The sequence below is a fragment of the Lissotriton helveticus genome, chromosome 3_1, assembly GCF_964261635.1.
Source record: "Lissotriton helveticus chromosome 3_1, aLisHel1.1, whole genome shotgun sequence".
NCBI classification, from domain to species: Eukaryota; Metazoa; Chordata; class Amphibia; order Caudata; family Salamandridae; genus Lissotriton; species Lissotriton helveticus.
In genome coordinates, this window is record NC_136061.1 from 673,101,394 (window position 1) to 673,111,824 (window position 10,431).

Consider the following 10,431-nt stretch of genomic DNA (forward strand, 5'->3'; position numbering starts at 1 on the left):
AAGTCGAGGGGCCTACGCTCGCCGTCTGGTCACCGTTCTTCGACGTCGAGGGATCGTGATGAGAGGCCTGGGGCTGTGGGGGGCTCCCCACAGTCCCGATCTGGAAAAGGAGGCGGGTCACCGGGATCGGTGTACTCCGAGGTGTATACCCTGAAGAAGACTGTTACACCTCCGCCTCCGTTGCCGAGGGGTCCCCCTCCGAGGGCTCCGACCCCTCCTCCGTTGCCTCCTCTGCCTCCGCTTCCAACGGAACCGCGGCCTCATGTGCCGGACAAGCCGCCCCCGGTTCCACCGAGGTCGGTCTCGTTGCCCAGGCTTCCGACCCCTCCCAGAGGGACTCCTAAACCTCAGGACCCGTCCAAGCCCAAGACGCCCGCCTCGAGGAAGCCGGCAGAGCGTCCTAGACCTAGGAGATCGCGGTCGCGCTCCGGACGGAGAGGAAGATCGAGGAGTAGACACAGGTCTTCCACTAGATCTAGGCATCGCCATAGGAGGCACAGATCGATGTCCCGTAAGGCTTCCTCCAGGACTCGCTCCTATTCGCCTACCTTATCGGACTCACCGGAGACTAGGGTGTCTCCGGTAGACGTCATCGGCACGTTCCAGGAGGTTCTCCTGAGGGGGACTGCGAAGTTGGGTATCACGGTGACGGTTCCTACACCTACGACGTCCGTGATATTCGAGACTCTTCACAAGAAGCACCTGTCTCGCCCTCTGCTGCCGCTGGTGCCAGGACTGGTCGAGCCTGCGGAGGAGCTGTTCCTTACACCTGCAGTGGTGAAGGCTGCTCCCTCCAGACTTCTGAAGAAGTATAGGGCACCGGATTCGGACCCGGCTTTCCTGCGGAGGGACCCAGTGCCCGATTCCGTGATAGTGACGGCGGCCAGGAAGTTGCATGCTACCTCCCCGTCCTCCACCGTGCCTCCGGATAAAGAGAGCCGCTGGATTGATTCGGCTGGAAGGAAGGCTTGTGGGACTTCTTCCACTACTATGAAGGCCTCCAGCGAGTCGGCATTGCTGGGGCGGTACGGCCGTGCGCTGTGGGACTCCCTGGAACAGTTTGCGGACCTTCTACCACGCGACAGGAGGGAGGACTTCCAAGAAATTGTCAAGGAAGGGATGCTGGTTTCGAACCAGGCCATCAGCGCTGCTGCGGATATCGCACTGTTGGCTGCACATGGCTACTGTCACGGGGTCAACCAGCGCCGCCATGCTTGGCTCAGGCTTACGTCACTGAAGCCTGAGGCGCAACAGCGGGTGGCCAATCTGCCTTTTTCCGGTGAGACGCTTTTCGGAAAACATGCCGACGATGAAATGGCGCGCATGAAGGCTGAGGCTGAGACCCTGACGGCTGTGGGCCTGGAGAAGCCCAAAGACAAGAAACCCTACCGCCCGTTCCAACGGCGGTTCGGTTCGCAGGGGAAAGGACGAGGACAATTTTCGGGACTACAGCAGCAGCAACAACAGCAGCAGTTCCGGAGACCCTTTCCAAAACGCCAGAGGGGTAGAGGTGGACAGCAGTCCTCTACCGTGAACAAAGGCCCGGCCGGGTCTCGACCCTGAGCGGTTACTTCCCCTTCATCCGTTACCCGCTCCGGTGGGGGGAAGCGTTCAATTTTTTCTGTCAGAGTGGAGAAAAATTACTCAGGACAAGTGGGTGCTGAATATTGTTTGCAATGGATACAGTCTTCGGTTCACCAGCCCTCCTCCATCGATTCCGCCGGTCAGCTCGCAGTATCAACTGTGCGAGCTCCAGGCGGAGGCCGATATCCTTCCATGTGCCCATTGCACACAAACTCAGGAAGTTCCTGCGATTTCAAGTCGGCACCAATCACTATCAGTACACGGTACTTCCGTTCGGGCTGAAGTCGGCGCCCAGGACTTTCTCGAAGTGCATAGCAGTGGTAGCGGCACACCTGCGGAAGAACAAGGCAGTTTGTCTACCCGTACCTGGACGATTGGTTGATCAAGGCCTCCTCCTTCTCGGCAGCTCGAGCGCACTTCCAGAAGACGTGCGTTCTCTTGAACAAGCTGGGGTTGCACATCAACATGTCCAAGTCTGTCCCGACTCCGGTCCAGTGCATTCAGTACTTGGGAGCCTCCATCAATACGCTGTCAGCAAGCGTGTCTCCTTCGGAGGAGCGATGATTATCACTCCTTCGGAAGGCTCAGGCTCTCATGACCACTCCATCTACGACAGTGCGGAAGGTGTCTTCTTTACTGGGATCGATGGCATCTTGCATCTTCCTGACGCCACATGCGCGGCTGCCCATGAGACCGCTGCAGGAGTGCTTGGAGGATCAGTGGGACCAGAGAAGAGGATCTTGGGACGACAAGATACGACTGTCTCTGCATGCTCTTCAGTCTCTGAAGTGGTGGTGTTCAGCGGAGAATCTCCTGAGAGGGGTTCCCTTCCACAAGGACATTCCCACACAGACTATCGTGACGGATGCTTCTCTCCAGGGATGGGGAGCGCACTCCGGAGATTTACAGATTCAAGGGACGTGGTCCCCGACGGAGTCCACGTACCACGTCAATTTCCTGGAACTCAGAGCTGTTCACCTGGCACTGAAGGCTTTTCACCCGTCCTTCCAGACCAACTCTCTGCTTGTACAGACGGACAATACGACCACGATGTATTACCTCAACAAGCCGGGGTGGCTCGAGATCCCGCACTCTGTCGCAGGAGGCGCAGGCGATCTGGCACTGGCTTCTGGCCCGAGGACTGACGATAACGGCCACACATCTGCCAGGTGTGCAGAATGTTCAGGCAGACGAGCTGAGCAGACTGATTCAGGAGAACCACGAATGGGTCATAAACGACGAAGTACTAGGAGAAGTCTTCGCAAGGTGGGGAACTCCAGACGTAGATCTGTTCGCCACCGCCGAAAAGAGCAAATGCTGAGACTTTGCCTCCAGGTACTACCAGCCGGGGACGCTGGGGAACGCGTTATGGATCAACTGGTTGAACAGCTTTCTGTACACTTTTCCACCCATTCCCCTGATTCCGACGGTTCTCATCAAGCTGTCCCAGTCCAGGGCGCGGATGATTCTGATTGCCCCGGAATGGCCCAGACAGTGGTGGTTCACGGACCTGCTTCACCGGTCTCTCCTTCCTCACATGAAGCTGCCGTGCAGGCCGGACCTTCTCACGAAGTTCGGGGGGCGGATGTTGCACCCCAACCTCTCGTCTTTGGCCGCATGGCTCCTGAGATAGTGCAATATGGCCATCTGAATCTCCCAGAGGATTGCATGGACATACTGAAGGAGGCTAAGCGACCTTCCACTAGGACTTCTTATGCTTACAAGTGGAAGAGGTTTTGCATCTGGTGCAAGTCCAAGAACTATGACCCTACGACATGCAAGGAGGATGTCATCCTTCCATATCTACTACATCTGGCGCAGTCTGCCTTAATGTCCATTCCATTAAGGTTCATCTGGCTGCTTTGACTGCCTACAGGAAATGCCCTTCACAGACTTCCTTCTTCCAGATCCCTGTGATCAAAGATTTTTTGGAAGGCTTGAAGAAAGTATTCCCTCCTGTCAGGCTTCCTTCGCCTTCATGGGAATTGAACGTGGTGCTGTCCAGATTGATGAAGGAGCCGTTTGAACCTATTCATAAGGCTTCGTTGCAGCACCTGTCCTGGAAGGCGCCGTTCCTCGTGGCCATTACATCGGCCCACAGGGTGAGTGAAATTCAGGCGTTGTGTTGCCAAGAACCTTATACTGTATTTCATGCTGCTAAGGTTGTTATGCGTACTCACCCTAAATTTCTTCCCAAGGTTATTTCTGATTTTCATGTCAACCAGACTATAACTTTGCCTAAGTTTTTTCAGAATCCTTCATCTCCAGCGGAAAGGTCTTTACATTCCCTGGATGTTAGGAGGGTGTTGAAATTTTATCTGGATAAAACCAAAGATATTCGTAGGTCAGACCAATTGTTTGTTAATTATGGATCAGTCAGGACGGGTTTTGCTACCTCTAAACAGTCCATCTCGAGGTGGATTGTGTCCTGCATACAATTGTGTTACTACAAAGCTAATAGGACCTTAGGGGGAAAACCTAAGGCTCATTCCACCAGGGGCAAAGCTGCCACGACAGCTTTGCTTCGTAATGTTCCCATTGCAGAGATCTGCAAAGCGGCCACTTGGAAGTCGGTCCATACCTTTGCTAAGCATTACTGCCTGGACACTGATGCCAGGGCAGACGCTCAGGTTGGGCAGGCTTCGCTGCGAAATCTGTTCGCACAATAGTGGTGTTATTTCTGTTTTCTCCACCGCCGCTTGGTGTGGGGATGGGCTTGCCATTCTATTCACTAGATTATGACTATACACAGAGATCCCCTACTACAGAAGGAGTAGTTTCTGTCCTGTAACTCCAGTTCTGTAGTAGGGGTATCTCTATTATAGTCATAAGCGCCCGCCCTCCTCCCCGGTGGAGAGAGTTATTCATGTAAGGAATGCTACAGGTCTGGCGTGTTACGCCTTCAAAAAGAACTGAAAGTAACTGGGACCTGCAGTGCATTCTGGGATACTGTGAAGTTCTGGAAAGTTCTCTTAAAGGCACAGTATCCTGTTCTGAGCCACATAATGGCAGCCTATGGGGCTTGTCTGTCCAGGTTCTTCTCTCTATCATTCCAGAGGGTTTTTGCTGTTAAAGCAAGGGAAATCTGTACAGGCGTTGCTGTTTTGTGGATTTTGTGGTGGAATTTCTAGTTGAAGTACTGGACAGTGTAGCCTTTTTAGGCTGCATTATCTGTCTTTAAATTCTCTCTTAAGTGTCTGTGCAGTTCTGCATTTTTTCGACACCTTAAGAGATTATTTTTGATTGCTCCGGGGTCCACGCACATGGGCGGGACTATTCACTAGATTATGACTATAACAGAGATACCCCTATTACAGAACTGGAGTTACAGGACAGAAACTACTCCTTCTTAATGGATGGGTAATTTTCGGACTGGATCTGAAAACATATTTCAGCAACTGATGGTGTTGAACGACTTATGAGAGAATAGGCTGAGCAGGCTCAGGATATGACGTCAGGATAGCACATAGAATGCTGATGGCATCTCCTCTTCGTTTTCCAAGTCTTTACACACAAATACAAGAAATCAGCCAAAACTTCATTTTCTTTCCTATTTGAGTGTTTTCCAAATCTAGTAGAGGTTCTTCAGGAGAATTTTCCTACAAAGGCAGATTCTACTGGGCAGATTCAAGCTTTCCAAAAGGCTATGATTGCCATTTTCAATCCTCCTAACGCTGGTCCTGACTCTGGACCCTTTAAGGTGGCAACATGCTTGTTGACCAACTCTGCTTTGAAGTCTGTTGACTCTGGCCCCAGCTTCAGTTCCAGTTTGTGGTACTTCACAGCTGTTTTCTCCATCACCTGCTGCCAGCTCAGTTGCGCTGAGGACGCTACTGGCAGTGTCATTTCTGGGTTCTGCACTGACTGCAACAAATTCTCATATAAACAGGCCTGCACCTTCAGACCCACTCTTTTCCTTTTTTTTTTATTTAAAGCTTGCGCTCCCAGTGTGTCATGGGTTAGGTCTCTTGATGTAGGGGATAAGCTAGACGTTATTCCCATGATTCATCCAGTTAGTCTTGACACTCTGGGCATGTCTTAAAAAACATTGCTAACCTCCCTCTTCCCCCCTCCAGCTCAAGTCTCCTCAAATGCTAAAACATCATATTAATTAATACATTCTAATCAATCATTTGAGATAATGTACAAGTTAATACCTGCAATATTCCAACTAAAGATCAATAAGTTACCCAGTGTGCCATTCGGAAAAACATAGCTAGAATTGTTATACTTCATTGCTAAAACCGTATTTCACAACGGGAATCCGTCCAGACTGTTAAAATGAAGCCCAAAATCCCATAGAGCATATGTCTAAATGCTCAAGGTTATCCAAGACCTGGAATCAATTATACAGCAGTAGATGAAAACCATGTGACCGGACTGTAAAAACGTTGGTTGGATTTGTTAAACAATACAGCAGAGTGATGGAACAAAAACCAATGACAGTACCTTGATTGCGTAAAGACTCTTTGTCTCATTCACTTGTTGACACAACCTACGTCTTCTTAGAGTTGATCACAACACAATCGCCAGGTAAAGACTTAACGGTGGGGCCCGACCCAGACAACTTTTCTGACAAGTAAAATATGATCAATGTTAACAGCACTGAAACTTAAATGATTAGATAAACAATACAAAACCTTTTTAGGTCTCGACCTCTGCGAATGCGCTTGCGCATTGCAGATGTCGAGATCTATAGAAGTTGAAACAAACTCTTTGAACAAGTGGATTCCATGCATTGAAGCATGATGCTTCGCCAGCGCGCGCTTGGCCTCACTCACACCCCATCCCCATATGCTCTTTCCCTCCCACTCGCTTGCTTCCCTGCCCCCCCCCCAGGCTCTTGAAGCGCGACGCTTCACCAGCGCTTCCCTCCCACTCGCTCACTCCCCTGCTCCCCCGCCCCCCATCGGACTTGTTTTCATTTCGTGCCGTTCTCCATCAATCGTCAAACACTGATCTACCTTCCTGTCAGCATTTCACAGCCTTTGTGAACATCTACGAGATACTGGTAATATTAGCTGGTGACTTCAGCATTCACTTGGACAAAGTTCATTTGCTCACAAAAGACCTCCTTTTACTAATCGGATCCTTCAGCTTCACCCAGCATTCCAAAGGTCTGCGAGACCCGCCTGCACATTAAACATCATCTGCCTCCTCGTAAGACTGCAGAGGAATCCACATTAAACACCATCTGGCGCCTCTAAAGACTTCAGAGGAATCCGTCTCATAATGGCCCCTGCCCCTCCCCCACTACAGAGCGCGTCTCACGGCCATGCTTTCACTTTCACGGCCGCGAGGCCGTGTCTTTCATGTTCTTTTCCTGTTGTGCGTCCTTGCTCTTATGCCTTGCTCTTATTCTTTCGTCTTTTCTACCCAGTTCACTTTTCACTTTCTCATCCCTTTTACGATTTCCCCCCTTTAGTTTGGTGCACTCGACCCTACCCATCAGCTACCAGAGCTTTGCAACGGCTTTCCGTCTGTTTCACGGCGCATACATTTCCTTTTGCCTCCCTCCTTCACACCCCAGCTGCTTTGCCACCCCCTCCCTTTCTGCTGGCATTCACCCCTCCCTTCTCGCCCAGTTTTTGCAGCGCCCGCAGTTACATCTAAGCACCATGTTTAAATATGAAGAGGCATGATTCAGACTTTTTTTTTCCTTCACAGGCGAGGCACTTGGGTTTATGTGTGCGTGTCACAGATTCAAATCAAGGAAGTGCCGTCGCAGCCATTTAACCTTTCGAGGTCAGTTAAAGCAACGCCACACGTTTAGTCGACAATAGTTACGTTTGTAATGAGAACAAGGAATCTGCCAAATTTTCTGCAGCACGCTAAGTTAAAAACACATGTATTATTTTTTTACGTGGTTGCTTTTCTGTCCGGTTCTTTGCATTTCTAATTTTATAACTAGTTGCCAATTTTGTCTGATGCCGACCAAACCGAACATCACCACGGGCTGCTTCTAGTGGGAGAGTTGTGGTTGTTCAGAGCTCCCTTCCCGTTACGCTCGTTCCATGGTCGCTTACACGGATCCCGCTCAGTCTGTCCCGGGCCTCGTACAGATAGAGCGAGTAGAGGGACTTACATCCTGCAGGCAATCACCGTGGGGACGGCCCGTGACATTGGCGAAGTGCGCCACCCGCAAACGTGTTATCCGCAGGCCCATTGTATTACATGGCCAGACCCGCCAGTACACCCCAGCCCCGCTCGAAAAAGCTGTCTGCGAGTTTGGCGCTGCACTGTAACCTATTGAAGTTCACATCTGTTCCAAGTTTATAATGCGCTAAGTTTGAAGGTTGTCATTTACTTTGTCAATTATTTTATTCACTTTAGGATGACAAGTAGTTATTTTTATCGATTTTAAGCACGTCTAATATATTTTGTCCTACTAATAGGGAGTGCATTTATTTTTGTGTTTCTACATCATTGCTGTACCAAATGTGCAATTTTATTTTACATTGATATTTTATCAGGGTCCTTTGCATGTATTGCCTTAATGCTTCATAATTTCAAAAAGGGGGTGGTGATGTCCATCACCACCCCCTTTTTGAAATGAATGCTTCATAAAGCATTAAATATCGAACACAACATACTCTTGTTGACCTTTACACCAGCAATGGGTACTTATTATTTATAGATCACAATTCCCACCCACGCAAGCTTGCAATCTTAGTCCTGCATTGCCTTTTGATTTATTAGTATGGTGTGGGATGAATAATCCAGACTGAATGCTGAGAGTCCTTCTGACGAAAGGGACTAGTGTAGGAAAACGTATGAGGAATATAAAGTGTGTCTGATAAGACTTTCGGCCAACCTATGACGTGAGAGCGTATTTTTTTTTCTTCACTGGACGCAGTGTCATCTTTAGAGTGTTTGCATTTTTTGGGGGGTCATTTTCAATAATTGGGCAGCCCTCACAACCTCTGCAGGCTGCAGCACACAAAGGCGCTAGCTCAATTCCGTTTGCAGCCAGTGCTCCTGCTCAACACCCACCTTCGTCACTTTGAGTCTCGCAGCTTGGCCATGGACGAGGGGGAGGAGCAAAAGGAAGGATCTGTGAACTGCCCCAGCCCCCAATATAATAACTCTACATGGGGGGAGAAAAGTTGTGTCTTTGTTTAAATAGCGCTTCTGTTTTCAGTTGATCCTCGTTAATTGCTTGTTTAACTCCTTGTTCTCTTCTGCTGTGCTGATCTGCTGCTCTCTTCCACATACATCCTTCTGTAACCGCACGCACACATACATACAACCACGCACACACATACAACAAGACACACAACCACACCACACACAACCACACACACAAACACACATCACCACACACAACCACACACCACCACAACCACACACAGCCACACATACAACCCCACACACACAACCACACATACAACCCCACACACAACCACACACACAACCACACATACAACCCCACACACAACCACACACGCCACACACACATCTATTGCCCTCACTCTATCGATCGCCCTCACTCTATCGATCGATCGCCCTCACTCTATCGCCCTCACTCTATCTATCGCCCTCACTCTATCTATCACCCTCACTCTATTTTTATTTATTTTTTATTTACATCTTAAATAATGGCGGTCAAGCATCTAGTCCTGTGCGGCTTGTTTTTAATTTCTCACGCTCTGTTTGTGATCTCCCGCCTCCCTCTCTCTCCACCTCCCGCCCTTCCCTCCTAGTATTTACCACCCAGGACGAATGTTATCTCCGACGGTGCCAGTAGCCCTCCCTCGGGAAACTGAGCCCCAGGCCCAACCCTTCACAACCCCCCCCACATACACAACCCCCCCCACACACACAACCCCCCCCACACAACCCCCCCCACACACACAACCGAAACACACACACAACCCCACACACACACAGGCAACCCCCCACATACAACCCCACAAACACACAACCCCCCCCACACACACAACCCCACAACAACAACCCCCCACACACACCCACAACCCCCCACACACACAACCCCACGCACAACCACACACATGCAAAACCACACACAACCCCTCACACACAACCCCTCACACACACAACCCCTCACACACACAACCCCTCACACACACAGCCCCTCACACACACAGCCCCTCACACACAGCCCCTCACACACACAACCCCTCACACACACAACCCCTCACACACAACCCCTCACACACACAACCCCTCACACACACAACCCCTCACACACACAACCCCTCACACACACAACCCCTCACGCACAACCCCTCACGCACAACCCCTCACGCACAACCACACACGCGCACAACCACATGCACGCACAACCACACGCACGCACAACCACACGCACGCACAACCACACGCACGCACAACCACACGCACCCCCACCACACCCCCCCACCACACACCCCCCACCACACACCCCCCCACACACCCCCCACACACCCACCCCACACACACCCCACACACACACCCCACACACACCCCACACACACACCCCACACACACCCCACACACAACCACACGCCCATACAAACGCACACATACCCACACACGCCCACACACCCCACACACACAACCCCACACACACAACCCCACACACCCCACACACACCCCCCACACACACACCCCACACACACACACACCCCACACACACACACACCCCACACACACACACACCCCCCACACACACACACAACCCCACACACACACACAACCCCACACACACAACCCCACACACACACAACCCCACACACACACAACCCCACACACACACAACCCCACACACGCCCACACAACCACATGCCCATACAAACACACATAACCGCACACACACGCCCACACAACTGCCCACACAACCGCACA